The 26,173-nt window shown below is 44.5% G+C and overlaps 36 non-coding genes across 36 annotated transcripts; all 36 read right to left on the bottom strand.

The window, feature by feature from the left end:
* Positions 1-267: 267 nt before the first annotated feature.
* On the bottom strand, positions 268-340 carry TRNAF-GAA (transfer RNA phenylalanine (anticodon GAA)). Its single transcript has one exon. It is a non-coding gene; the product is annotated as a tRNA-Phe (tRNA).
* Positions 341-613: 273 nt separating this feature from the next.
* Positions 614-686, bottom strand: TRNAF-GAA (transfer RNA phenylalanine (anticodon GAA)). The gene has a single exon. It is a non-coding gene; the product is annotated as a tRNA-Phe (tRNA).
* Positions 687-1,307: 621 nt separating this feature from the next.
* Positions 1,308-1,380, bottom strand: TRNAF-GAA (transfer RNA phenylalanine (anticodon GAA)). The gene has a single exon. It is a non-coding gene; the product is annotated as a tRNA-Phe (tRNA).
* Positions 1,381-1,998: 618 nt separating this feature from the next.
* Positions 1,999-2,071, bottom strand: TRNAF-GAA (transfer RNA phenylalanine (anticodon GAA)). The gene has a single exon. It is a non-coding gene; the product is annotated as a tRNA-Phe (tRNA).
* Positions 2,072-3,387: 1,316 nt separating this feature from the next.
* On the bottom strand, positions 3,388-3,460 carry TRNAF-GAA (transfer RNA phenylalanine (anticodon GAA)). Its single transcript has one exon. It is a non-coding gene; the product is annotated as a tRNA-Phe (tRNA).
* A 273-nt stretch (positions 3,461-3,733) lies between these two features.
* TRNAF-GAA (transfer RNA phenylalanine (anticodon GAA)) lies at positions 3,734-3,806 on the bottom strand. Its single transcript has one exon. It is a non-coding gene; the product is annotated as a tRNA-Phe (tRNA).
* Positions 3,807-4,413: 607 nt separating this feature from the next.
* TRNAF-GAA (transfer RNA phenylalanine (anticodon GAA)) lies at positions 4,414-4,486 on the bottom strand. The gene has a single exon. It is a non-coding gene; the product is annotated as a tRNA-Phe (tRNA).
* A 1,657-nt stretch (positions 4,487-6,143) lies between these two features.
* Positions 6,144-6,216, bottom strand: TRNAF-GAA (transfer RNA phenylalanine (anticodon GAA)). The gene has a single exon. It is a non-coding gene; the product is annotated as a tRNA-Phe (tRNA).
* Positions 6,217-6,834: 618 nt separating this feature from the next.
* Positions 6,835-6,907, bottom strand: TRNAF-GAA (transfer RNA phenylalanine (anticodon GAA)). The gene has a single exon. It is a non-coding gene; the product is annotated as a tRNA-Phe (tRNA).
* A 965-nt stretch (positions 6,908-7,872) lies between these two features.
* On the bottom strand, positions 7,873-7,945 carry TRNAF-GAA (transfer RNA phenylalanine (anticodon GAA)). The gene has a single exon. It is a non-coding gene; the product is annotated as a tRNA-Phe (tRNA).
* Positions 7,946-8,221: 276 nt separating this feature from the next.
* On the bottom strand, positions 8,222-8,294 carry TRNAF-GAA (transfer RNA phenylalanine (anticodon GAA)). Its single transcript has one exon. It is a non-coding gene; the product is annotated as a tRNA-Phe (tRNA).
* A 967-nt stretch (positions 8,295-9,261) lies between these two features.
* TRNAF-GAA (transfer RNA phenylalanine (anticodon GAA)) lies at positions 9,262-9,334 on the bottom strand. Its single transcript has one exon. It is a non-coding gene; the product is annotated as a tRNA-Phe (tRNA).
* A 273-nt stretch (positions 9,335-9,607) lies between these two features.
* On the bottom strand, positions 9,608-9,680 carry TRNAF-GAA (transfer RNA phenylalanine (anticodon GAA)). Its single transcript has one exon. It is a non-coding gene; the product is annotated as a tRNA-Phe (tRNA).
* A 273-nt stretch (positions 9,681-9,953) lies between these two features.
* TRNAF-GAA (transfer RNA phenylalanine (anticodon GAA)) lies at positions 9,954-10,026 on the bottom strand. Its single transcript has one exon. It is a non-coding gene; the product is annotated as a tRNA-Phe (tRNA).
* A 607-nt stretch (positions 10,027-10,633) lies between these two features.
* On the bottom strand, positions 10,634-10,706 carry TRNAF-GAA (transfer RNA phenylalanine (anticodon GAA)). Its single transcript has one exon. It is a non-coding gene; the product is annotated as a tRNA-Phe (tRNA).
* A 276-nt stretch (positions 10,707-10,982) lies between these two features.
* TRNAF-GAA (transfer RNA phenylalanine (anticodon GAA)) lies at positions 10,983-11,055 on the bottom strand. Its single transcript has one exon. It is a non-coding gene; the product is annotated as a tRNA-Phe (tRNA).
* Positions 11,056-12,020: 965 nt separating this feature from the next.
* TRNAF-GAA (transfer RNA phenylalanine (anticodon GAA)) lies at positions 12,021-12,093 on the bottom strand. The gene has a single exon. It is a non-coding gene; the product is annotated as a tRNA-Phe (tRNA).
* A 276-nt stretch (positions 12,094-12,369) lies between these two features.
* On the bottom strand, positions 12,370-12,442 carry TRNAF-GAA (transfer RNA phenylalanine (anticodon GAA)). The gene has a single exon. It is a non-coding gene; the product is annotated as a tRNA-Phe (tRNA).
* Positions 12,443-13,409: 967 nt separating this feature from the next.
* On the bottom strand, positions 13,410-13,482 carry TRNAF-GAA (transfer RNA phenylalanine (anticodon GAA)). The gene has a single exon. It is a non-coding gene; the product is annotated as a tRNA-Phe (tRNA).
* Positions 13,483-14,435: 953 nt separating this feature from the next.
* Positions 14,436-14,508, bottom strand: TRNAF-GAA (transfer RNA phenylalanine (anticodon GAA)). The gene has a single exon. It is a non-coding gene; the product is annotated as a tRNA-Phe (tRNA).
* Positions 14,509-14,784: 276 nt separating this feature from the next.
* Positions 14,785-14,857, bottom strand: TRNAF-GAA (transfer RNA phenylalanine (anticodon GAA)). Its single transcript has one exon. It is a non-coding gene; the product is annotated as a tRNA-Phe (tRNA).
* Positions 14,858-15,478: 621 nt separating this feature from the next.
* Positions 15,479-15,551, bottom strand: TRNAF-GAA (transfer RNA phenylalanine (anticodon GAA)). The gene has a single exon. It is a non-coding gene; the product is annotated as a tRNA-Phe (tRNA).
* Positions 15,552-16,518: 967 nt separating this feature from the next.
* TRNAF-GAA (transfer RNA phenylalanine (anticodon GAA)) lies at positions 16,519-16,591 on the bottom strand. Its single transcript has one exon. It is a non-coding gene; the product is annotated as a tRNA-Phe (tRNA).
* A 273-nt stretch (positions 16,592-16,864) lies between these two features.
* TRNAF-GAA (transfer RNA phenylalanine (anticodon GAA)) lies at positions 16,865-16,937 on the bottom strand. Its single transcript has one exon. It is a non-coding gene; the product is annotated as a tRNA-Phe (tRNA).
* Positions 16,938-17,544: 607 nt separating this feature from the next.
* Positions 17,545-17,617, bottom strand: TRNAF-GAA (transfer RNA phenylalanine (anticodon GAA)). The gene has a single exon. It is a non-coding gene; the product is annotated as a tRNA-Phe (tRNA).
* Positions 17,618-17,893: 276 nt separating this feature from the next.
* Positions 17,894-17,966, bottom strand: TRNAF-GAA (transfer RNA phenylalanine (anticodon GAA)). The gene has a single exon. It is a non-coding gene; the product is annotated as a tRNA-Phe (tRNA).
* A 621-nt stretch (positions 17,967-18,587) lies between these two features.
* On the bottom strand, positions 18,588-18,660 carry TRNAF-GAA (transfer RNA phenylalanine (anticodon GAA)). Its single transcript has one exon. It is a non-coding gene; the product is annotated as a tRNA-Phe (tRNA).
* A 967-nt stretch (positions 18,661-19,627) lies between these two features.
* Positions 19,628-19,700, bottom strand: TRNAF-GAA (transfer RNA phenylalanine (anticodon GAA)). Its single transcript has one exon. It is a non-coding gene; the product is annotated as a tRNA-Phe (tRNA).
* Positions 19,701-20,307: 607 nt separating this feature from the next.
* Positions 20,308-20,380, bottom strand: TRNAF-GAA (transfer RNA phenylalanine (anticodon GAA)). The gene has a single exon. It is a non-coding gene; the product is annotated as a tRNA-Phe (tRNA).
* A 276-nt stretch (positions 20,381-20,656) lies between these two features.
* On the bottom strand, positions 20,657-20,729 carry TRNAF-GAA (transfer RNA phenylalanine (anticodon GAA)). The gene has a single exon. It is a non-coding gene; the product is annotated as a tRNA-Phe (tRNA).
* Positions 20,730-21,350: 621 nt separating this feature from the next.
* On the bottom strand, positions 21,351-21,423 carry TRNAF-GAA (transfer RNA phenylalanine (anticodon GAA)). Its single transcript has one exon. It is a non-coding gene; the product is annotated as a tRNA-Phe (tRNA).
* A 1,659-nt stretch (positions 21,424-23,082) lies between these two features.
* Positions 23,083-23,155, bottom strand: TRNAF-GAA (transfer RNA phenylalanine (anticodon GAA)). Its single transcript has one exon. It is a non-coding gene; the product is annotated as a tRNA-Phe (tRNA).
* Positions 23,156-23,431: 276 nt separating this feature from the next.
* TRNAF-GAA (transfer RNA phenylalanine (anticodon GAA)) lies at positions 23,432-23,504 on the bottom strand. The gene has a single exon. It is a non-coding gene; the product is annotated as a tRNA-Phe (tRNA).
* A 968-nt stretch (positions 23,505-24,472) lies between these two features.
* TRNAF-GAA (transfer RNA phenylalanine (anticodon GAA)) lies at positions 24,473-24,545 on the bottom strand. The gene has a single exon. It is a non-coding gene; the product is annotated as a tRNA-Phe (tRNA).
* Positions 24,546-24,821: 276 nt separating this feature from the next.
* TRNAF-GAA (transfer RNA phenylalanine (anticodon GAA)) lies at positions 24,822-24,894 on the bottom strand. Its single transcript has one exon. It is a non-coding gene; the product is annotated as a tRNA-Phe (tRNA).
* Positions 24,895-25,862: 968 nt separating this feature from the next.
* Positions 25,863-25,935, bottom strand: TRNAF-GAA (transfer RNA phenylalanine (anticodon GAA)). The gene has a single exon. It is a non-coding gene; the product is annotated as a tRNA-Phe (tRNA).
* Positions 25,936-26,173: the final 238 nt, after the last annotated feature.

Here is a 26,173-nt window from a genome sequence, read left to right as displayed (position 1 = left end):
CTGCTGCATTGGTTTAGTTGCCATGTTATTGGCGTCCCAGTTTGATAGAGGTTATCAAAAGTGGCTCAATGGGTAATCTATTGACCAATGATGCACATTGCAATTCATAAAGCATCTGTGAACGATGTGGTGATAAGAAATGAATGCAGGAGCTTTTTGTCACTCCACTGCTGGAAAAAGGCCTCCTCATGCTGCCCTGGTCATTGGGGTTTGTCAAAGACAACCACAATGGGGAGTATTTGGTGAACTGAGCACACATATGTATCATGCCGAAACCCGGGATTGAACCAGGGGCCTTTAGATCTTCAGTCTAACGCTCTCCCAACTGAGCTATTTCGGCTTCCTTCTGCCGCATTGGTTTAGTTGCCATGTTATTGACGTCCCAGTTTGATAGAGGTTATCAAAAGCGGCTCAATGGGTAATCTATTGACCAATGATGCACATTGCAATTCATAAAGCATCTGTGAACGATGTGGTGATAAGAAATGAATGCAGGAGCTTTTTGTCACTCCACTGCTGGAAAAAGGCCTCCTCATGCTGCCCTGGTCATTGGGGTTTGTCAAAGACAACCACAATGGGGAGTATTTGGTGAACTGAGCACACATATGTATCATGCCGAAACCCGGGATCGAACCAGGGGCCTTTAGATCTTCAGTCTAACGCTCTCCCAACTGAGCTATTTCGGCTTCCTTCTGCCGCATTGGTTTAGTTGCCATGTTATTGACGTCCCAGTTTGATAGAGGTTATCAAAAGCGGCTCAATGGGTAATCTATTGACCAATGATGCACATTGCAATTCATAAAGCATCTGTGAACGATGTGGTGATAAGAAATGAATGCAGGAGCTTTTTGTCACTCCACTGCTGGAAAATGGCCTCCTCATGCTGCCATGGTCATTGGGGTTTGTCAAAGATAACCACAATGGGTAGTATTTGGTGAACTGAGCAAAATATGTACCATGCCGAAACCCGAGATTGAACCAGGGACCTTTAGATCTTCAGTCTAACGCTCTCCCAACTGAGCTATTTCGGCTTCCTCCTGCCGCATTGGTTTAGTTGCCATGTTATTGGCGTCCCAGTTTGATAGAGGTTATCAAAAGTGGCTCAATGGGTAATCTATTGACCAATGATGCACATTGCAATTCATAAAGCATCTGTGAACGATGTGGTGATAAGAAATGAATGCAGGAGCTTTTTGTCACTCCACTGCTGGATAAAGGCCTCCTCATGCTGCACTGGTCATTGGGGTTTGTCAAAGTTAACCACAATGGGTAGTTCCACTTGGTGAACTGAGCAAAAATATGCACCATGCCGAAACCCGGGATTGAACCAGGGACCTTTAGATCTTCAGTCTAACGCTCTCCCAACTGAGCTATTTCGGCTTCCTGCAGCATTAGTTTAGTTGCCATGTTATTGACGTCCCAGTTTGATAGAGGTTATCAAAAGTGGCTCAATGGGTAATCTATTGACCAATGATGCACATTGCAATTCATAATGCATTTGTGCACAATGTGGTGATAAGAAATTAATGCAAGAGTTTTTGTCACTCCACTGCTGGATGAAGGCCTCCTCATGCTGCACTGGTCATTGGGGTTTGTCAAAGTTAACATCAATGGGTAGTACCACTTGGTGAACTGAGCAAAAACATGTACCATGCCGAACCCCGGGATTGAACCAGGGACCTTTAGATCTTCAGTCTAACGCTCTCCCAACTGAGCTATTTCGGCTTCCTTCTGCCGCATTGGTTTAGTTGCCATGTTATTGGCGTCCCAGTTTGATAGAGGTTATCAAAAGTGGCTCAATGGGTAATCTATTGACCAATGATGCACATTGCAATTCATAAAGCATCTGTGAACGATGTGGTGATAAGAAATGAATGCAGGAGCTTTTTGTCACTCCACTGCTGGAAAAAGGCCTCCTCATGCTGCCCTGGTCATTGGGGTTTGTCAAAGACAACCACAATGGGGAGTATTTGGTGAACTGAGCAAACATATGTATCACGCCGAAACCCGGGATTGAACCAGGGACCTTTAGATCTTCAGTCTAACGCTCTCCCAACTGAGCTATTTCGGCTTCCTTCTGCCGCATTGGTTTAGTTGCCATGTTATTGACGTCCCAGTTTGATAGAGGTTATCAAAAGCGGCTCAATGGGTAATCTATTGACCAATGATGCACATTGCAATTCATAAAGCATCTGTGAACGATGTGGTGATAAGAAATGAATGCAGGAGCTTTTTGTCACTCCACTGCTGGAAAATGGCCTCCTCATGCTGCCATGGTCATTGGGGTTTGTCAAAGATAACCACAATGTGTAGTATTTGGTGAACTGAGCAAAATATGTACCATGCCGAAACCCGAGATTGAACCAGGGACCTTTAGATCTTCAGTCTAACGCTCTCCCAACTGAGCTATTTCGGCTTCCTCCTGCCGCATTGGTTTAGTTGCCATGTTATTGGCGTCCCAGTTTGATAGAGGTTATCAAAAATGGCTCAATGGGTAATCTATTGACCAATGATGCACATTGCAATTCATAAAGCATCTGTGAACGATGTGGTGATAAGAAATGAATGCAGGAGCTTTTTGTCACTCCACTGCTGGAAAATGGCCTCCTCATGCTGCACTGGTCATTGGGGTTTGTCAAAGTTAACATCAATGGGTAGTACCACTTGGTGAACTGAGCAAAAACATGTACCATGCCGAACCCCGGGATTGAACCAGGGACCTTTAGATCTTCAGTCTAACGCTCTCCCAACTGAGCTATTTCGGCTCCCTCCTGCAGCATTGGTTTAGTTGCCATGTTATTGACGTCCCAGTTTGATAGAGGTTATCAAAAGTGGCTCAATGGGTAATCTATTGACCAATGATGCACATTGCAATTCATAATGCATTTGTGCACAATGTGTTGATAAGAAATACATGCGGGAGCTTTTTGTCACTCCACTGCTGGATAAAGGCCTCCTCGTGTTGCACTGGTCATTGGGGTTTGTCAAAGTTAACCACAATGGATAGTACCACATGGTGAACTGAGCAAAAATATGTACCATGCCGAAACCTGGGATTGAACCAGGGACCTTTAGATCTTCAGTCTAACGCTCTCCCAACTGAGCGATTTCGGCTTCCTCCTGCAGCATTGGTTTAGTTGCCATGTTATTGACGTCCCAGTTTGATAGAGGTTATCAAAAGTGGCTCAATGGGTAATCTATTGACCCATGATGCACATGGCAATTCATAAAGCATCTGTGAACGATGCGGTGATAAGAAATGAATGCAGGAGCTTTTTGTCACTCTACTGCTGGATAAAGGCCTCCTCATGCTGCACTGGCCATTGGGGTTTGTCAAAGATAACCACAATGGGTAGTACTTGGTGAACTGAGCAAAAATATGTACCATGCCGAAACCCGGGATTGAACCAGGGACCTTTAGATCTTCAGTCTAACGCTCTCCCAACTGAGCTATTTCGGCTTCCTTCTGCCGCATTGGTTTAGTTGCCCTGTTATTGGCGTCCCAGTTTGATAGAGGTTATCAAAAGTGGCTCAATGGGTAATCTATTGACCAATGATGCACATTGCAATTCATAAAGCATCTGTGAACGATGTGGTGATAAGAAATGAATGCAGGAGCTTTTTGTCACTCCACTGCTGGAAAAAGGCCTCCTCATGCTGCCCTGGTCATTGGGGTTTGTCAAAGACAACCACAATGGGGAGTATTTGGTGAACTGAGCAAACATATGTATCATGCCGAAACCCGGGATTGAACCAGGGACCTTTAGATCTTCAGTCTAACGCTCTCCCAACTGAGCTATTTCGGCTTCCTTCTGCCGCATTGGTTTAGTTGCCATGTTATTGACGTCCCAGTTTGATAGAGGTTATCAAAAGCGGCTCAATGGGTAATCTATTGACCAATGATGCACATTGCAATTCATAAAGCATCTGTGAACGATGTGGTGATAAGAAATGAATGCAGGAGCTTTTTGACACTCCACTGCTGGAAAAAGGCCTCCTCATGCTGCCCTGGTCATTGGGGTTTGTCAAAGACAACCACAATGGGGAGTATTTGGTGAACTGAGCTAAAATATGTACCATGCCGAAACCCGGGACCTTTAGATCTTCAGTCTAACGCTCTCCCAACTGAGCTATTTCGACTTCCTCCTGCAGCTTTGGTTAAGTTGCCATGTTATTGACGTACCAGTTTCATAGAGGTTATCAAAAGTGGCTCAATGGGTAATCTATTGACCAATGATGCACATTGCAATTCATAAAGCATCTGTGAACGATGTGGTGATAAGAAATGAATGCAGGAGCTTTTTGTCACTCCACTGCTGGAAAAAGGCCTCCTCATGCTGTCCTGGTCATTGGGGTTTGTCAAAGACAACCACAATGGGGAGTATTTGGTGAACTGAGCAAACATATGTATCACGCCGAAACCCGGGATTGAACCAGGGACCTTTAGATCTTCAGTCTAACGCTCTCCCAACTGAGCTATTTCGGCTTCCTTCTGCCGCATTGGTTTAGTTGCCATGTTATTGACGTCCCAGTTTGATAGAGGTTATCAAAAGTGGCTCAATGGGTAATCTATTGACCAATGATGCACATTGCAATTCATAAAGCATCTGTGAACGATGTGGTGATAAGAAATGAATGCAGGAGCTTTTTGTCACTCCACTGCTGGATAAAGGCCTCCTCATGCTTCACTGGTCATTGGGGTTTGTCAAAGTTAACCACAATGGGTAGTTCCACTTGGTGAACTGAGCAAAAATATGCACCATGCCGAAACGCGGGATTGAACCAGGGACCTTTAGATCTTCAGTCTAACGCTCTCCCAACTGAGCTATTTCGGCTTCCTCCTGCCGAATTGGTTTAGTTGCCATGTTATTGACGTCCCAGTTTGATAGAGGTTATCAAAAGTGGCTCAATGGGTAATCTATTGACCAATGATGCACATTGCAATTCATGAAGCATCTGTGAACGATGTGGTGATAAATGAATGCAGGAGCTTTTTGTCACTCCACTGTTGGATAAAGGCCTCCTCATGCTGCCCTGGTCATAGGGGTTTGTCAAAGATAACCACAATGGGTAGTATTTGGTGAACTGAGCAAAATATGTACCATGCCGACACCCGGGATTGAACCAGGGACCTTTAGATCTTCAGTCTAACGCTCTCCCAACTGAGCTATTTCAGCTTCCTGCTGCCGCATTGGTTTACTTGCCATGTTATTGACGTCCCAGTTTGATAGAGGTTATCAAAAGTGGCTCAATGGGTAATCTATTGACCAATGATGCACATTGCAATTCATAAAGCATCTGTGAACGATGTGGTGATAAGAAATGAATGCAGGAGCTTTTTGTCACTCCACTGCTGGAAAAAGGCCTCCTCATGCTGCCCTGGTCATTGGGGTTTGTCAAAGATAACAACAATGGGTAGTATTTGGTGAACTGAGCAAAATATGTACCATGCCGAAACACGGGAGTGAACCAGGGACCTTTAGATCTTCAGTCTAACGCTCTCCCAACTGAGCTATTTCGGCTTCCTTCTGCCGCATTGGTTTAGTTGCCATGTTATTGACGTCCCAGTTTGATAGAGGTTATCAAAAGCGGCTCAATGGGTAATCTATTGACCAATGATGCACATTGCAATTCATAAAGCATCTGTGAACGATGTGGTGATAAGAAATGAATGCAGGAGCTTTTTGTCACTCCACTGCTGGAAAATGGCCTCCTCATGCTGCCATGGTCATTGGGGTTTGTCAAAGATAACCACAATGGGTAGTATTTGGTGAACTGAGCAAAATATGTACCATGCCGGAACCCGAGATTGAACCAGGGACCTGTAGATCTTCAGTCTAACGCTCTCCCAACTGAGCTATTTCGGCTTCCTCCTGCCGCATTGGTTTAGTTGCCATGTTATTGGCGTCCCAGTTTGATAGAGGTTATCAAAAGTGGCTCAATGGGTAATCTATTGACCAATGATGCACATTGCAATTCATAAAGCATCTGTGAACGATGTGGTGATAAGAAATGAATGCAGGAGCTTTTTGTCACTCCACTGCTGGATAAAGGCCTCCTCATGCTGCACTGGTCATTGGGGTTTGTCAAAGTTAACCACAATGGGTAGTTCCACTTGGTGAACTGAGCAAAAATATGCACCATGCCGAAACCCGGGATTGAACCAGGGACCTTTAGATCTTCAGTCTAACGCTCTCCCAACTGAGCTATTTCGGCTTCCTGCAGCATTAGTTTAGTTGCCATGTTATTGACGTCCCAGTTTGATCGAGGTTATCAAAAGTGGCTCAATGGGTAATCCATTGACCAATGATGCACATTGCAATTCATAATGCATTTGTGCACAATGTGGTGATAAGAAATTAATGCAAGAGTTTTTGTCACTCCACTGCTAGATGAAGGCCTCCTCATGCTGCACTGGTCATTGGGGTTTGTCAAAGTTAACATCAATGGGTAGTACCACTTGGTGAACTGAGCAAAAACATGTACCATGCCGAACCCCGGGATTGAACCAGGGACCTTTAGATCTTCAGTCTAACGCTCTCCCAACTGAGAGATTTCGGCTTCCTCCTGCAGCATTGGTTTAGTTGCCATGTTATTGACGTCCCAGTTTGATAGAGGTTATCAAAAGTGGCTCAATGGGTAATCTATTGACCAATGATGCACATGGCAATTCATAAAGCATCTGTGAACGATGCGGTGATAAGAAATGAATGCAGGAGCTTTTTGTCACTCTACTGCTGGATAAAGGCCTCCTCATGCTGCACTGGCCATTGGGGTTTGTCAAAGATAACCACAATGGGTAGTACTTGGTGAACTGAGCAAACATATGTATCACGCCGAAACCCGGGATTGAACCAGGGACCTTTAGATCTTCAGTCTAACGCTCTCCCAACTGAGCTATTTCGGCTTCCTTCTGCCGCATTGGTTTAGTTGCCATGTTATTGACGTCCCAGTTTGATAGAGGTTATCAAAAGCGGCTCAATGGGTAATCTATTGACCAATGATGCACATTGCAATTCATAAAGCATCTGTGAACGATGTGGTGATAAGAAATGAATGCAGGAGCTTTTTGTCACTCTACTGCTGGATAAAGGCCTCCTCATGCTGCACTGGCCATTGGGGTTTGTCAAAGATAACCACAATGGGTAGTACTTGGTGAACTGAGCAAAAATATGTACCATGCCGAAACCCGAGATTGAACCAGGGACCTTTAGATCTTCAGTCTAACGCTCTCCCAACTGAGCTATTTCGGCTTCCTCCTGCCGCATTGGTTTAGTTGCCATGTTATTGGCGTCCCAGTTTGATAGAGGTTATCAAAAGTGGCTCAATGGGTAATCTATTGACCAATGATGCACATTGCAATTCATAAAGCATCTGTGAACGATGTGGTGATAAGAAATGAATGCAGGAGCTTTTTGTCACTCCACTGCTGGAAAAAGGCCTCCTCATGCTGCCCTGGTCATTGGGGTTTGTCAAAGACAACCACAATGGGTAGTATTTGGTGAACTGAGCAAAAATAATAACCATGCCGAAACCCAGGATTGAACCAGGAACCTTTAGATCTTCAGTCTAACGCTCTCCCAACTGCGCTATTTCGGCTTCCTACTGCAGCATTGGTTTAGTTGCCATGTTATTGACGTCGCAGTTTGATAGAGGTTATCAAAAGTGGCTCAATGGGTAATCTATTGACCAATGATGCACATTGCAATTCATAAAGCATCTGTGAACGATGCGGTGATAAGAAATGAATGCAGGAGCTTTTTGTCACTCTACTGCTGGATAAAGGCCTCCTCATGCTGCACTGGCCATTGGGGTTTGTCAAAGATAACCACAATGGGTAGTATTTGGTGAACTGAGCAAAAATATGTACCATGCCGAAACCCGGGATTGAACCAGGGACCTTTAGATCTTCAGTCTAACGCTCTCCCAACTGAGCTATTTCGGCGTCCTCCTGCCGCATTGGTTTAGTTGCCATGTTATTGACGTCCCAGTTTGATAGAGGTTATCAAAAGTGGCTCAATGGGTAATCTATTGACCAATGATGCACATTGCAATTCATAAAGCATCTGTGAACGATGTGGTGATGAGAAATGAATGCAGGAGCTTTTTGTCACTCCACTGCTGGATAAAGGCCTCCTCATGCTGCACTGGTCATTGGGGTTTGTCAAAGTTAACCACAATGGGTAGTTCCACTTGGTGAACTGAGCAAAAATATGCACCATGCCGAAACCCGGGATTGAACCAGGGACCTTTAGATCTTCAGTCTAACGCTCTCCCAACTGAGCTATTTCGGCTTCCTGCAGCATTGGTTTAGTTGCCATGTTATTGACGTCCCAGTTTGATAGAGGTTATCAAAAGTGGCTCAATGGGTAATCTATTGACCAATGATGCACATTGCAATTCATAATGCATTTGTGCACAATGTGGTGATAAGAAATTAATGCAAGAGTTTTTGTCACTCCACTGCTGGATGAAGGCCTCCTCATGCTGCACTGGTCATTGGGGTTTGTCAAAGTTAACATCAATGGGTAGTACCACTTGGTGAACTGAGCAAAAACATGTACCATGCCGAACCCCGGGATTGAACCAGGGACCTTTAGATCTTCAGTCTAACGCTCTCCCAACTGAGCTATTTCGGCTCCCTCCTGCAGCATTGGTTTAGTTGCCATGTTATTGACGTCCCAGTTTGATAGAGGTTATCAAAAGTGGCTCAATGGGTAATCTATTGACCAATGATGCACATTGCAATTCATAATGCATTTGTGCACAATGTGGTGATAAGAAATACATGCGGGAGCTTTTTGTCACTCCACTGCTGGATAAAGGCCTCCTCGTGTTGCACTGGTCATTGGGGTTTGTCAAAGTTAACCACAATGGGTAGTACCACATGGTGAACTGAGCAAAAATATGTACCATGCCGAAACCTGGGATTGAACCAGGGACCTTTAGATCTTCAGTCTAACGCTCTCCCAACTGAGCGATTTCGGCTTCCTCCGGCAGCATTGGTTTAGTTGCCATGTTATTGACGTCCCAGTTTGATAGAGGTTATCAAAAGTGGCTCAATGGGTAATCTATTGACCCATGATGCACATGGCAATTCATAAAGCATCTGTGAACGATGCGGTGATAAGAAATGAATGCAGGAGCTTTTTGTCACTCTACTGCTGGATAAAGGCCTCCTCATGCTGCACTGGCCATTGGGGTTTGTCAAAGATAACCACAATGGGTAGTACTTGGTGAACTGAGCAAAAATATGTACCATGCCGAAACCCGGGATTGAACCAGGGACCTTTAGATCTTCAGTCTAACGCTCTCCCAACTGAGCTATTTCGGCTTCCTTCTGCCGCATTGGTTTAGTTGCCATGTTATTGGCGTCCCAGTTTGATAGAGGTTATCAAAAGTGGCTCAATGGGTAATCTATTGACCAATGATGCACATTGCAATTCATAAAGCATCTGTGAACGATGTGGTGATAAGAAATGAATGCAGGAGCTTTTTGTCACTCCACTGCTGGAAAAAGGCCTCCTCATGCTGCCCTGGTCATTGGGGTTTGTCAAAGACAACCACAATGGGGAGTATTTGGTGAACTGAGCAAACATATGTATCATGCCGAAACCCGGGATTGAACCAGGGACCTTTAGATCTTCAGTCTAACGCTCTCCCAACTGAGCTATTTCGGCTTCCTTCTGCCGCATTGGTTTAGTTGCCATGTTATTGGCGTCCCAGTTTGATAGAGGTTATCAAAAGTGGCTCAATGGGTAATCTATTGACCAATGATGCACATTGCAATTCATAAAGCATCTGTGAACGATGTGGTGATAAGAAATGAATGCAGGAGCTTTTTGTCACTCCACTGCTGGATAAAGGCCTCCTCATGCTGCCCTGGTCATTGGGGTTTGTCAAAGACAACCACAATGGGGAGTATTTGGTGAACTGAGCAAACATATGTATCATGCCGAAACCCGGGATTGAACCAGGGACCTTTAGATCTTCAGTCTAACGCTCTCCCAACTGAGCTATTTCGGCTTCCTTCTGCCGCATTGGTTTAGTTGCCATGTTATTGACGTCCCAGTTTGATAGAGGTTATCAAAAGCGGCTCAATGGGTAATCTATTGACCAATGATGCACATTGCAATTCATAAAGCATCTGTGAACGATGTGGTGATAAGAAATGAATGCAGGAGCTTTTTGACACTCCACTGCTGGAAAAAGGCCTCCTCATGCTGCCCTGGTCATTGGGGTTTGTCAAAGACAACCACAATGGGGAGTATTTGGTGAACTGAGCAAAAATATGTACCATGCCGAAACCCGGGACCTTTAGATCTTCAGTCTAACGCTCTCCCAACTGAGCTATTTCGACTTCCTCCTGCAGCTTTGGTTAAGTTGCCATGTTATTGACGTACCAGTTTCATAGAGGTTATCAAAAGGGGCTCAATGGGTAATCTATTGACCAATGATGCACATTTCAATTCATAAAGCATCTGTGAACGATGTGGTGATAAGAAATGAATGCAGGAGCTTTTTGTCACTCCACTGCTGGAAAAAGGCCTCCTCATGCTGCCCTGGTCATTGGGGTTTGTCAAAGACAACCACAATGGGGAGTATTTGGTGAACTGAGCAAACATATGTATCACGCCAAAACCCGGGATTGAACCAGGGACCTTTAGATCTTCAGTCTAACGCTCTCCCAACTGAGCTATTTCGGCTTCCTTCTGCCGCATTGGTTTAGTTGCCATGTTATTGACGTCCCAGTTTTATAGAGGTTATCAAAAGTGGCTCAATGGGTAATCTATTGACCAATGATGCACATTGCAATTCATAAAGCATCTGTGAACGATGTGGTGATAAGAAATGAATGCAGGAGCTTTTTAACACTCCACTGCTGGATAAAGGCCTCCTCATGCTTTACTGGTCATTGGGGTTTGTCAAAGTTAACCACAATGGGTAGTTCCACTTGGTGAACTGAGCAAAAATATGCACCATGCCGAAACCCGGGATTGAACCAGGGACCTTTAGATCTTCAGTCTAACGCTCTCCCAACTGAGCTATTTCGGCTTCCTCCTGCCGAATTGGTTTAGTTGCCATGTTATTGACGTCCCAGTTTGATAGAGGTTATCAAAAGTGGCTCAATGGGTAATCTATTGACCAATGATGCACATTGCAATTCATGAAGCATCTGTGAACGATGTGGTGATAAGAAATGAATGCAGGAGCTTTTTGTCACTCCACTGCTGGAAAAAGGCCTCCTCATGCTGCCCTGGTCATTGGGGTTTGTCAAAGATAACCACAATGGGGAGTATTTGGTGAACTGAGCAAACATATGTATCACGCCGAAACCCGGGATTGAACCATGGACCTTTAGATCTTCAGTCTAACGCTCTCCCAACTGAGCTATTTCGGCTTCCTCCTGCCGCATTGGTTTAGTTGCCATGTTATTGGCGTCCCAGTTTGATAGAGGTTATCAAAAGTTGCTCAATGGGTAATCTATTGACCAATGATGCACATTGCAATTCATAAAGCATCTGTGAACGATGTGGTGATAAGAAATGAATGCAGGAGCTTTTTGTCACTCCACTGCTGGAAAAAGGCCTCCTCATGCTGCCCTGGTCATTGGGGTTTGTCAAAGACAACCACAATGGGTAGTATTTGGTGAACTGAGCAAAAATAATAACCATGCCGAAACCCAGGATTGAACCAGGAACCTTTAGATCTTCAGTCTAACGCTCTCCCATCTGCGCTATTTCGGCTTCCTACTGCAGCATTGGTTTAGTTGCCATGTTATTGACGTCGCAGTTTGATAGAGGTTATCAAAAGTGGCTCAATGGGTAATCTATTGACCAATGATGCACATTGCAATTCATAAAACATCTGTGAACGATGCGGTGATAAGAAATGAATGCAGGAGCTTTTTGTCACTCTACTGCTGGATAAAGGCCTCCTCATGCTGCACTGGCCATTGGGGTTTGTCAAAGATAACCACAATGGGTAGTATTTGGTGAACTGAGCAAAAATATGTACCATGCCGAAACCCGGGATTGAACCAGGGACCTTTAGATCTTCAGTCTAACGCTCTCCCAACTGAGCTATTTCGGCGTCCTCCTGCCGCATTGGTTTAGTTGCCATGTTATTGACGTCCCAGTTTGATAGAGGTTATCAAAAGTGGCTCAATGGGTAATCTATTGACCAATGATGCACATTGCAATTCATAAAGCATCTGTGAACGATGTGGTGATAAGAAATGAATGCAGGAGCTTTTTGTCACTCCACTGCTGGATAAAGGCCTCCTCATGCTGCACTGGTCATTGGGGTTTGTCAAAGTTAACCACAATGGGTAGTTCCACTTGGTGAACTGAGCAAAAATATGCACCATGCCGAAACCCGGGATTGAACCAGGGACCTTTAGATCTTCAGTCTAACGCTCTCCCAACTGAGCTATTTCGGCTTCCTGCAGCATTGGTTTAGTTGCCATGTTATTGACGTCCCAGTTTGATAGAGGTTATCAAAAGTGGCTCAATGGGTAATCTATTGACCAATGATGCACATTGCAATTCATAATGCATTTGTGCACAATGTGGTGATAAGAAATTAATGCAAGAGTTTTTGTCACTCCACTGCTGGATGAAGGCCTCCTCATGCTGCACTGGTCATTGGGGTTTGTCAAAGTTAACATCAATGGGTAGTACCACTTGGTGAACTGAGCAAAAACATGTACCATGCCGAACCCCGGGATTGAACCAGGGACCTTTAGATCTTCAGTCTAACGCTCTCCCAGCTGAGCTATTTCGGCTCCCTCCTGCAGCATTGGTTTAGTTGCCATGTTATTGACGTCCCAGTTTGATAGAGGTTATCAAAAGTGGCTCAATGGGTAATCTAATGACCAATGATGCACATTGCAATTCATAATGCATTTGTGCACAATGTGGTGATAAGAAATACATGCGGGAGCTTTTTGTCACTCCACTGCTGGATAAAGGCCTCCTCGTGTTGCACTGGTCATTGGGGTTTGTCAAAGTTAACCACAATGGGTAGTACCACATGGTGAACTGAGCAAAAATATGTACCATGCCGAAACCTGGGATTGAACCAGGGACCTTTAGATCTTCAGTCTAACGCTCTCCCAACTGAGCGATTTCGGCTTCCTCCTGCAGCATTGGTTTAGTTGCCATGTTATTGACGTCCCAGTTTGATAGAGGTTATCAAAAGTGGCTCAATGGGTAATCTATTGACCCATGATGCACATGGCAATTCATAAAGCATCTGTGAACGATGCGGTGATAAGAAATGAATGCAGGAGCTTTTTGTCACTCTACTGCTGGATAAAGGCCTCCTCATGCTGCACTGGCCATTGGGGTTTGTCAAAGATAACCACAATGGGTAGTACTTGGTGAACTGAGCAAAAATATGTACCATGCCGAAACCCGGGATTGAACCAGGGACCTTTAGATCTTCAGTCTAACGCTCTCCCAACTGAGCTATTTCGGCTTCCTTCTGCCGCATTGGTTTAGTTGCCATGTTATTGGCGTCCCAGTTTGATAGAGGTTATCAAAAGTGGCTCAATGGGTAATCTATTGACCAATGATGCACATTGCAATTCATAAAGCATCTGTGAACGATGTGGTGATAAGAAATGAATGCAGGAGCTTTTTGTCACTCCACTGCTGGAAAAAGGCCTCCTCATGCTGCCCTGGTCATTAGGGTTTGTCAAAGACAACCACAATGGGGAGTATTTGGTGAACTGAGCAAACATATGTTTCATGCCGAAACCCGGGATTGAACCAGAGACCTTTAGATCTTCAGTCTAACGCTCTCCCAACTGAGCTATTTCGGCTTCCTTCTGCCGCATTGGTTTAGTTGCCATGTTATTGACGTCCCAGTTTGATAGAGGTTATCAAAAGCGGCTCAATGGGTAATCTATTGACCAATGATGCACATTGCAATTCATAAAGCATCTGTGAACGATGTGGTGATAAGAAATGAATGCAGGAGCTTTTTGACACTCCACTGCTGGAAAAAGGCCTCCTCATGCTGCCCTGGTCATTGGGGTTTGTCAAAGACAACCACAATGGGGAGTATTTGGTGAACTGAGCAAAAATATGTACCATGCCGAAACCCGGGACCTTTAGATCTTCAGTCTAACGCTCTCCCAACTGAGCTATTTCGACTTCCTCCTGCAGCTTTGGTTAAGTTGCCATGTTATTGACGTACCAGTTTCATAGAGGTTATCAAAAGGGGCTCAATGGGTAATCTATTGACCAATGTTGCACATTGCAATTCATAAAGCATCTGTGAACGATGTGGTGATAAGAAATGAATGCAGGAGCTTTTTGTCACTCCACTGCTGGAAAAAGGCCTCCTCATGCTGCCCTGGTCATTGGGGTTTGTCAAAGACAACCACAATGGGGAGTATTTGGTGAACTGAGCAAACATATGTATCACGCCGAAACCCGGGATTGAACCAGGGACCTTTAGATCTTCAGTCTAACGCTCTCCCAACTGAGCTATTTCGGCTTCCTTCTGCCGCATTGGTTTAGTTGCCATGTTATTGACGTCCCAGTTTGATAGAGGTTATCAAAAGTGGCTCAATGGGTAATCTATTGACCAATGATGCACATTGCAATTCATAAAGCATCTGTGAACGATGTGGTGATAAGAAATGAATGCAGGAGCTTTTTGTCACTCCACTGCTGGATAAAGGCCTCCTCATGCTTCACTGGTCATTGGGGTTTGTCAAAGTTAACCACAATGGGTAGTTCCACATGGTGAACTGAGCAAAAATATGCACCATGCCGAAACCCGGGATTGAACCAGGGACCTTTAGATCTTCAGTCTAACGCTCTCCCAACTGAGCTATTTCGGCTTCCTCCTGCCGAATTGGTTTAGTTGCCATGTTATTGACGTCCCAGTTTGATAGAGGTTATCAAAAGTGGCTCAATGGGTAATCTATTGACCAATGATGCACATTGCAATTCATGAAGCATCTGTGAACGATGTGGTGATAAGAAATGAATGCAGGAGCTTTTTGTCACTCCACTGTTGGATAAAGGCCTCCTCATGCTGCCCTGGTCATAGGGGTTTGTCAAAGATAACCACAATGGGTAGTATTTGGTGAACTGAGCAAAATATGTACCATGCCGACACCCGGGATTGAACCAGGGACCTTTAGATCTTCAGTCTAACGCTCTCCCAACTGAGCTATTTCGGCGTCCTCCTGCCGCATTGGTTTAGTTGCCATGTTATTGACGTCCCAGTTTGATAGAGGTTATCAAAAGCGGCTCAATGGGTAATCTATTGACCAATGATGCACATTGCAATTCATAAAGCATCTGTGAACGATGTGGTGATAAGAAATGAATGCAGGAGCTTTTTGTCACTCCACTGCTGGATAAAGGCCTGCTCATGCTGCACTGGTCATTGGGGTTTGTCAAAGTTAACCACAATGGGTAGTTCCACTTGGTGAACTGAGCAAAAATATGCACCATGCCGAAACCCGGGATTGAACCAGGGACCTTTAGATCTTCAGTCTAACGCTCTCCCAACTGAGCTATTTCGGCTTCCTGCAGAACTGGTTTAGTTGCCATGTTATTGACGTCCCAGTTTGATAGAGGTTATCAAAAGTGGCTCAATGGGTAATCTATTGACCAATGATGCACATTGCAATTCATAATGCATTTGTGCACAATGTGGTGATAAGAAATTAATGCAAGAGTTTTTGTCACTCCACTGCTGGATGAAGGCCTCCTCATGCTGCACTGGTCATTGGGGTTTGTCAAAGTTAACATCAATGGGTAGTACCACTTGGTGAACTGAGCAAAAACATGTACCATGCCGAACCCCGGGATTGAACCAGGGACCTTTAGATCTTCAGTCTAACGCTCTCCCAACTGAGCTATTTCGGCTCCCTCCTGCAGCATTGGTTTAGTTGCCATGTTATTGACGTCCCAGTTTGATAGAGGTTATCAAAAGTGGCTCAATGGGTAATCTAATGACCAATGATGCACATTGCAATTCATAATGCATTTGTGCACAATGTGGTGATAAGAAATACATGCGGGAGCTTTTTGTCACTCCACTGCTGGATAAAGGCCTCCTCGTGTTGCACTGGTCATTGGGGTTTGTCAAAGTTAACCACAATGGGTAGTACCACATGGTGAACTGAGCAAAAATATGTACCATGCCGAAACCTGGGATTGAACCAGGGACCTTTAGATCTTCAGTCTAACGCTCTCCCAACTGAGCGATTTCGGCTTCCTCCTGCAGCATTGGTTTAGTTGCCATGTTATTGACGTCCCAGTTTGATAGAGGTTATCAAAAGTGGCTCAATGGGTAATCTATTGACCCATGATGCACATGGCAATTCATAAAGCATCTGTGAACGATGCGGTGATAAGAAATGAATGCAGGAGCTTTTTGTCACTCTACTGCTGGATAAAGGCCTCCTCATGCTGCACTGGCCATTGGGGTTTGTCAAAGATAACCACAATGGGTAGTACTTGGTGAACTGAGCAAAAATATGTACCATGCCGAAACCCGGGATTGAACCAGGGACCTTTAGATCTTCAGTCTAACGCTCTCCCAACTGAGCTATTTCGGCTTCCTTCTGCCGCATTGGTTTAGTTGCCATGTTATTGGCGTCCCAGTTTGATAGAGGTTATCAAAAGTGGCTCAATGGGTAATCTATTGACCAATGATGCACATTGCAATTCATAAAGCATCTGTGAACGATGTGGTGATAAGAAATGAATGCAGGAGCTTTTTGTCACTCCACTGCTGGAAAAAGGCCTCCACATGCTGCCCTGGTCATTAGGGTTTGTCAAAGACAAACACAATGGGGAGTATTTGGTGAACTGAGCAAACATATGTATCATGCCGAAACCCGGGATTGAACCAGGGACCTTTAGATCTTCAGTCTAACGCTCTCCCAACTGAGCTATTTCGGCTTCCTTCTGCCGCATTGGTTTAGTTGCCATGTTATTGACGTCCCAGTTTGATAGAGGTTATCAAAAGCGGCTCAATGGGTAATCTATTGACCAATGATGCACATTGCAATTCATAAAGCATCTGTGAACGATGTGGTGATAAGAAATGAATGCAGGAGCTTTTTGACACTCCACTGCTGGAAAAAGGCCTCCTCATGCTGCCCTGGTCATTGGGGTTTGTCAAAGACAACCACAATGGGGAGTATTTGGTGAACTGAGCAAAAATATGTACCATGCCGAAACCCGGGACCTTTAGATCTTCAGTCTAACGCTCTCCCAACTGAGCTATTTCGACTTCCTCCTGCAGCTTTGGTTAAGTTGCCATGTTATTGACGTACCAGTTTCATAGAGGTTATCAAAAGGGGCTCAATGGGTAATCTATTGACCAATGTTGCACATTGCAATTCATAAAGCATCTGTGAACGATGTGGTGATAAGAAATGAATGCAGGAGCTTTTTGTCACTCCACTGCTGGAAAAAGGCCTCCTCATGCTGCCCTGGTCATTGGGGTTTGTCAAAGACAACCACAATGGGGAGTATTTGGTGAACTGAGCAAACATATGTATCACGCCGAAACCCGGGATTGAACCAGGGACCTTTAGATCTTCAGTCTAACGCTCTCCCAACTGAGCTATTTCGGCTTCCTTCTGCCGCATTGGTTTAGTTGCCATGTTATTGACGTCCCAGTTTGATAGAGGTTATCAAAAGTGGCTCAATGGGTAATCTATTGACCAATGATGCACATTGCAATTCATAAAGCATCTGTGAACGATGTGGTGATAAGAAATGAATGCAGGAGCTTTTTGTCACTCCACTGCTGGATAAAGGCCTCCTCATGCTTCACTGGTCATTGGGGTTTGTCAAAGTTAACCACAATGGGTAGTTCTACTTGGTGAACTGAGCAAAAATATGCACCATGCCGAAACCCGGGATTGAACCAGGGACCTTTAGATCTTCAGTCTAACGCTCTCCCAACTGAGCTATTTCGGCTTCCTCCTGCCGAATTGGTTTAGTTGCCATGTTATTGACGTCCCAGTTTGATAGAGGTTATCAAAAGTGGCTCAATGGGTAATCTATTGACCAATGATGCACATTGCAATTCATGAAGCATCTGTGAACGATGTGGTGATAAGAAATGAATGCAGGAGCTTTTTGTCACTCCACTGTTGGATAAAGGCCTCCTCATGCTGCCCTGGTCATAGGGGTTTGTCAAAGATAACCACAATTGGTAGTATTTGGTGAACTGAGCAAAATATGTACCATGCCGACACCCGGGATTGAACCAGGGACCTTTAGATCTTCAGTCTAACGCTCTCCCAACTGAGCTATTTCGGCGTCCTCCTGCCGCATTGGTTTAGTTGCCATGTTATTGACGTCCCAGTTTGATAGAGGTTATCAAAAGTGGCTCAATGGGTAATCTATTGACCAATGATGCACATTGCAATTCATAAAGCATCTGTGAACGATGTGGTGATAAGAAATGAATGCAGGAGCTTTTTGTCACTCCACTGCTGGATAAAGGCCTGCTCATGCTGCACTGGTCATTGGGGTTTGTCAAAGTTAACCACAATGGGTAGTTCCACTTGGTGAACTGAGCAAAAATATGCACCATGCCGAAACCCGGGATTGAACCAGGGACCTTTAGATCTTCAGTCTAACGCTCTCCCAACTGAGCTATTTCGGCTTCCTGCAGAACTGGTTTAGTTGCCATGTTATTGACGTCCCAGTTTGATAGAGGTTATCAAAAGTGGCTCAATGGGTAATCTATTGACCAATGATGCACATTGCAATTCATAATGCATTTGTGCACAATGTGGTGATAAGAAATTAATGCAAGAGTTTTTGTCACTCCACTGCTGGATGAAGGCCTCCTCATGCTGCACTGGTCATTGGGGTTTGTCAAAGTTAACATCAATGGGTAGTACCACTTGGTGAACTGAGCAAAAACATGTACCATGCCGAACCCCGGGATTGAACCAGGGACCTTTAGATCTTCAGTCTAACGCTCTCCCAACTGAGCTATTTCGGCTCCCTCCTGCAGCATTGGTTTAGTTGCCATGTTATTGACGTCCCAGTTTGATAGAGGTTATCAAAAGTGGCTCAATGGGTAATCTAATGACCAATGATGCACATTGCAATTCATAATGCATTTGTGCACAATGTGGTGATAAGAAATACATGCGGGAGCTTTTTGTCACTCCACTGCTGGATAAAGGCCTCCTCGTGTTGCACTGGTCATTGGGGTTTGTCAAAGTTAACCACAATGGGTAGTACCACATGGTGAACTGAGCAAAAATATGTACCATGCCGAAACCTGGGATTGAACCAGGGACCTTTAGATCTTCAGTCTAACGCTCTCCCAACTGAGCGATTTCGGCTTCCTCCTGCAGCATTGGTTTAGTTGCCATGTTATTGACGTCCCAGTTTGATAGAGGTTATCAAAAGTGGCTCAATGGGTAATCTATTGACCCATGATGCACATGGCAATTCATAAAGCATCTGTGAACGATGCGGTGATAAGAAATGAATGCAGGAGCTTTTTGTCACTCTACTGCTGGATAAAGGCCTCCTCATGCTGCACTGGCCATTGGGGTTTGTCAAAGATAACCACAATGGGTAGTACTTGGTGAACTGAGCAAAAATATGTACCATGCCGAAACCCGGGATTGAACCAGGGACCTTTAGATCTTCAGTCTAACGCTCTCCCAACTGAGCTATTTCGGCTTCCTTCTGCCGCATTGGTTTAGTTGCCATGTTATTGACGTCCCAGTTTGATAGAGGTTATCAAAAGCGGCTCAATGGGTAATCTATTGACCAATGATGCACATTGCAATTCATAAAGCATCTGTGAACGATGTGGTGATAAGAAATGAATGCAGGAGCTTTTTGACACTCCACTGCTGGAAAAAGGCCTCCTCATGCTGCCCTGGTCATTGGGGTTTGTCAAAGACAACCACAATGGGGAGTATTTGGTGAACTGAGCAAAAATATGTACCATGCCGAAACCCGGGACCTTTAGATCTTCAGTCTAACGCTCTCCCAACTGAGCTATTTCGACTTCCTCCTGCAGCTTTGGTTAAGTTGCCATGTTATTGACGTACCAGTTTCATAGAGGTTATCAAAAGGGGCTCAATGGGTAATCTATTGACCAATGTTGCACATTGCAATTCATAAAGCATCTGTGAACGATGTGGTGATAAGAAATGAATGCAGGAGCTTTTTGTCACTCCACTGCTGGAAAAAGGCCTCCTCATGCTGCCCTGGTCATTGGGGTTTGTCAAAGACAACCACAATAGGGAGTATTTGGTGAACTGAGCAAACATATGTATCACGCCGAAACCCGGGATTGAACCAGGGACCTTTAGATCTTCAGTCTAACGCTCTCCCAACTGAGCTATTTCGGCTTCCTTCTGCCGCATTGGTTTAGTTGCCATGTTATTGACGTCCCAGTTTGATAGAGGTTATCAAAAGTGGCTCAATGGGTAATCTATTGACCAATGATGCACATTGCAATTCATAAAGCATCTGTGAACGATGTGGTGATAAGAAATGAATGCAGGAGCTTTTTGTCACTCCACTGCTGGATAAAGGCCTCCTCATGCTTCACTGGTCATTGGGGTTTGTCAAAGTTAACCACAATGGGTAGTTCCACTTGGTGAACTGAGCAAAAATATGCACCATGCCGAAACCCGGGATTGAACCAGGGACCTTTAGATCTTCAGTCTAACGCTCTCCCAACTGAGCTATTTCGGCTTCCTCCTGCCGAATTGGTTTAGTTGCCATGTTATTGACGTCCCAGTTTGATAGAGGTTATCAAAAGTGGCTCAATGGGTAATCTATTGACCAATGATGCACATTGCAATTCATGAAGCATCTGTGAACGATGTGGTGATAAGAAATGAATGCAGGAGCTTTTTGTCACTCCACTGTTGGATAAAGGCCTCCTCATGCTGCCCTGGTCATAGGGGTTTGTCAAAGATAACCACAATGGGTAGTATTTGGTGAACTGAGCAAAATATGTACCATGCCGACACCCGGGATTGAACCAGGGACCTTTAGATCTTCAGTCTAACGCTCTCCCAACTGAGCTATTTCGGCGTCCTCCTGCCGCATTGGTTTAGTTGCCATGTTATTGACGTCCCAGTTTGATAGAGGTTATCAAAAGTGGCTCAATGGGTAATCTATTGACCAATGATGCACATTGCAATTCATAAAGCATCTGTGAACGATGTGGTGATAAGAAATGAATGCAGGAGCTTTTTGTCACTCCACTGCTGGATAAAGGCCTGCTCATGCTGCACTGGTCATTGGGGTTTGTCAAAGTTAACCACAATGGGTAGTTCCACTTGGTGAACTGAGCAAAAATATGCACCATGCCGAAACCCGGGATTGAACCAGGGACCTTTAGATCTTCAGTCTAACGCTCTCCCAACTGAGCTATTTCGGCTTCCTGCAGAACTGGTTTAGTTGCCATGTTATTGACGTCCCAGTTTGATAGAGGTTATCAAAAGTGGCTCAATGGGTAATCTATTGACCAATGATGCACATTGCAATTCATAATGCATTTGTGCACAATGTGGTGATAAGAAATACATGCGGGAGCTTTTTGTCACTCCACTGCTGGATAAAGGCCTCCTCGTGTTGCACTGGTCATTGGGGTTTGTCAAAGTTAACCACAATGGGTAGTACCACATGGTGAACTGAGCAAAAATATGTACCATGCCGAAACCTGGGATTGAACCAGGGACCTTTAGATCTTCAGTCTAACACTCTCCCAACTGAGCGATTTCGGCTTCCTCCTGCAGCATTGGTTTAGTTGCCATGTTATTGACGTCCCAGTTTGATAGAGGTTATCAAAAGTGGCTCAATGGGTAATCTATTGACCAATGATGCACATTGCAATTCATAATGCATTTGTGCACAATGTGGTGATAAGAAATACATATGGGAGCTTTTTGTCACTCCACTGCTGGATAAAGGCCTCCTCGTGCTGCACTGGTTATTGGGGTTTGTCAAAGTTAACCACAATGGGTAGTACCACATGGTGAACTGAGCAAAAATATGTACCATGCCGAAACCTGGGATTGAACCAGGGACCTTTAGATCTTCAGTCTAACGCTCTCCCAAATGAGCTATTTCGGCTTCCTTCTGCCGCATTGGTTTAGTTGCCATGTTATTGGCGTCCCAGTTTGATAGAGGTTATCAAAAGTGGCTCAATGGGTAATCTATTGACCAATGATGCACATTGCAATTCATAAAGCATCTGTGAACGATGTGGTGATAAGAAATGAATGCAGGAGCTTTTTGTCACTCCACTGCTGGAAAAAGGCCTCCTCATGCTGCCCTGGTCATTGGGGTTTGTCAAAGACAACCACAATGGGTAGTATTTGGTGAACTGAGCAAAATATGTACCATGCCGAAACCCGAGATTGAACCAGGGACCTTTAGATCTTCAGTCTAACGCTCTCCCAACTGAGCTATTTCGGCTTCCTCCTGCCGCATTGGTTTAGTTGCCATGTTATTGGCGTCCCAGTTTGATAGAGGTTATCAAAAGTGGCTCAATGGGTAATCTATTGACCAATGATGCACATTGCAATTCATAAAGCATCTGTGAACGATGTGGTGATAAGAAATGAATGCAGGAGCTTTTTGTCACTCCACTGCTGGAAAAAGGCCTCCTCATGCTGCCCTGGTCATTGGGGTTTGTCAAAGACAACCACAATGGGTAGTATTTGGTGAACTGAGCAAAAATAATAGCCATGCCGAAACCCAGGATTGAACCAGGAACCTTTAGATCTTCAGTCTAACGCTCTCCCAACTGCGCTATTTCGGCTTCCTACTGCAGCATTGGTTTAGTTGCCATGTTATTGACGTCGCACTTTGATAGAGGTTATCAAAAGTGGCTCAATGGGTAATCTATTGACCAATGATGCACATTGCAATTCATAAAGCATCTGTGAACGATGCGGTGATAAGAAATGAATGCAGGAGCTTTTTGTCACTCTACTGCTGGATAAAGGCCTCCTCATGCTGCACTGGCCATTGGGGTTTGTCAAAGATAACCACAATGGGTAGTATTTGGTGAACTGAGCAAAAATATGTACCATGCCGAAACCCGGGATTGAACCAGGGACCTTTAGATCTTCAGTCTAACGCTCTCCCAACTGAGCTATTTCGGCGTCCTCCTGCTGCATTGGTTTAGTTGCCATGGTATTGACGTCCCAGTTTGATAGAGGTTATCAAAAGTGGCTCAATGGGTAATCTATTGACCAATGATGCACATTGCAATTCATAAAGCATCTGTGAACGATGTGGTGATAAGAAATGAATGCATGAGCTTTTTGTCACTCCACTGCTGGATAAAGGCCTCCTCATGCTGCACTGGTCATTGGGGTTTGTCAAAGTTAACCACAATGGGTAGTTCCACTTGGTGAACTGAGCAAAAATATGCACCATGCCGAAACCCGGGATTGAACCAGGGACCTTTAGATCTTCAGTCTAACGCTCTCCCAACTGAGCTATTTCGGCTTCCTCCTGCAGCATTGGTTAAGTTTCCATGTTATTGACGTCCCAGTTTGATAGAGGTTATCAAAAGTGGCTCAATGGATAATCTATTGACCAATGATTCACATTGCAATGTATAATGCGTTTGTGCACAATGTGGTGATAAGAAATACATACGGGAGCTTTTTGTCACTCCACTGTTGGATAAAGGCCTCCTCATGCTGCCCTGGTCATTGGGGTTTATCAAAGATAACCACAATGGGTAGTACCACTTGGTGAACTGAGCAAAAATATGTACCATGCCGAAACCCGGGATTGACATAGGGACCTTTAAATCTTCAGTCTCACGCTCTCCCAACTGAGCTATTTCGGCTTCCTCCTGCAGCATTGGTTTAGTTGCCATGTTATTGACGTCCCAGTTTGATAGAGGTTATCAAAAGTGGCTCAATGGGTAATCTATTGACCAATGATGCACATTGCAATTCATAAAGCATCTGTGAACGATGTGGTGATAAGAAATGAATGCAGGAGCTTTTTGTCACTCCACTGCTGGAAAAAGGCCTCCTCATGCTGCCCTGGTCATTGGGGTTTGTCAAAGACAACCACAATGGGTAGTATTTGGTGAACTGAGCAAAAATAATAACCATGCCGAAACCCAGGATTGAACCAGGAACCTTTAGATCTTCAGTCTAACGCTCTCCCAACTGCGCTATTTCGGCTTCCTACTGCAGCATTGGTTTAGTTGCCATGTTATTGACGTCGCAGTTTGATAGAGGTTATCAAAAGTGGCTCAATGGGTAATCTATTGACCAATGATGCACATTGCAATTCATAAAGCATCTGTGAACGATGCGGTGATAAGAAATGAATGCAGGAGCTTTTTGTCACTCTACTGCTGTATAAAGGCCTCCTCATGCTGCACTAGCCATTGGGGTTTGTCAAAGATAACCACAATGGGTAGTATTTGGTGAACTGAGCAAAAATATGTACCATGCCGAAACCCGGGATTGAACCAGGGACCTTTAGATCTTCAGTCTAACGCTCTCCCAACTGAGCTATTTCGGCGTCCTCCTGCCGCATTGGTTTAGTTGCCATGTTATTGACGTCCCAGTTTGATAGAGGTTATCAAAAGTGGCTCAATGGGTAATCTATTGACCAATGATGCACATTGCAATTCATAAAGCATCTGTGAACGATGTGGTGATAAGAAATGAATGCAGGAGCTTTTTGTCACTCCACTGCTGGATAAAGGCCTCCTCATGCTGCACTGGTCATTGGGGTTTGTCAAAGTTAACCACAATGGGTAGTTCCACTTGGTGAACTGAGCAAAAATATGCACCATGCCGAAACCCGGGATTGAACCAGGGACCTTTAGATCTTCAGTCTAACGCTCTCCCAACTGAGCTATTTCGGCTTCCTCCTGCAGCATTCGTTAAGTTTCCATGTTATTGACGTCCCAGTTTGATAGAGGTTATCAAAAGTGGCTCAATGGGTAATCTATTGACCAATGATTCACATTGCAATGTATAATGCGTCTGTGCACAATGTGGTGATAAGAAATACATACGGGAGCTTTTTGTCACTCCACTGCTGGATAAAGGCCTCCTCATGCTGCCCTGGTCATTGGGGTTTGTCAAAGATAACCACAATGGGTAGTACCACTTAGTGAACTGAGCAAAAATATGTACCATGCCGAAACCCGGGATTGACATAGGGACCTTTAAATCTTCAGTCTCACGCTCTCCCAACTGAGCCATTTCGGCTTCCTCCTGCAGCATTGGTTTAGTTGCCATGTTATTGACGTCCCAGTTTGATAGAGGTTATCAAAAGTGGCTCAATGGGTAATCTATTGACCAATGATGCACATTGCAATTCATAAAGCATCTGTGAACGATGTGGTGATAAGAAATGAATGCAGGAGCTTTTTGTCACTCCACTGCTGGAAAAAGGCCTCCTCATGCTGCCCTGGTCATTGGGGTTTGTCAAAGACAACCACAATGGGTAGTATTTGGTGAACTGAGCAAAAATAATAACCATGCCGAAACCCAGGATTGAACCAGGAACCTTTAGATCTTCAGTCTAACGCTCTCCCAACTGCGCTATTTCGGCTTCCTACTGCAGCATTGGTTTAGTTGCCATGTTATTGACGTCGCAGTTTGATAGAGGTTATCAAAAGTGGCTCAATGGGTAATCTATTGACCAATGATGCACATTGCAATTCATAAAGCATCTGTGAACGATGCGGTGATAAGAAATGAATGCAGGAGCTTTTTGTCACTCTACTGCTGTATAAAGGCCTCATCATGCTGCACTGGCCATTGGGGTTTGTCAAAGATAACCACAATGGGTAGTATTTGGTGAACTGAGCAAAAATATGTACCATGCCGAAACCCGGGATTGAACCAGGGACCTTTAGATCTTCAGTCTAACGCTCTCCCAACTGAGCTATTTCGGCGTCCTCCTGCCGCATTGGTTTAGTTGCCATGTTATTGACGTCCCAGTTTGATAGAGGTTATCAAAAGTGGCTCAATGGGTAATCTATTGACCAATGATGCACATTGCAATTCATAAAGCATCTGTGAACGATGTGGTGATAAGAAATGAATGCAGGAGCTTTTTGTCACTCCACTGCTGGATAAAGGCCTCCTCATGCTGCACTGGTCATTGGGGTTTGTCAAAGATAACCACAATGG

Source organism: Lampetra planeri, chromosome 21 (genome assembly GCF_965212315.1).
Source record: "Lampetra planeri chromosome 21, kcLamPlan1.2.h2, whole genome shotgun sequence".
In the NCBI taxonomy this organism is placed as follows: domain Eukaryota; kingdom Metazoa; phylum Chordata; class Hyperoartia; order Petromyzontiformes; family Petromyzontidae; genus Lampetra; species Lampetra planeri.
The sequence above is the reverse complement of the archived record's forward strand: the minus strand, read 5'-3'. Positions and strand labels throughout refer to the sequence as shown.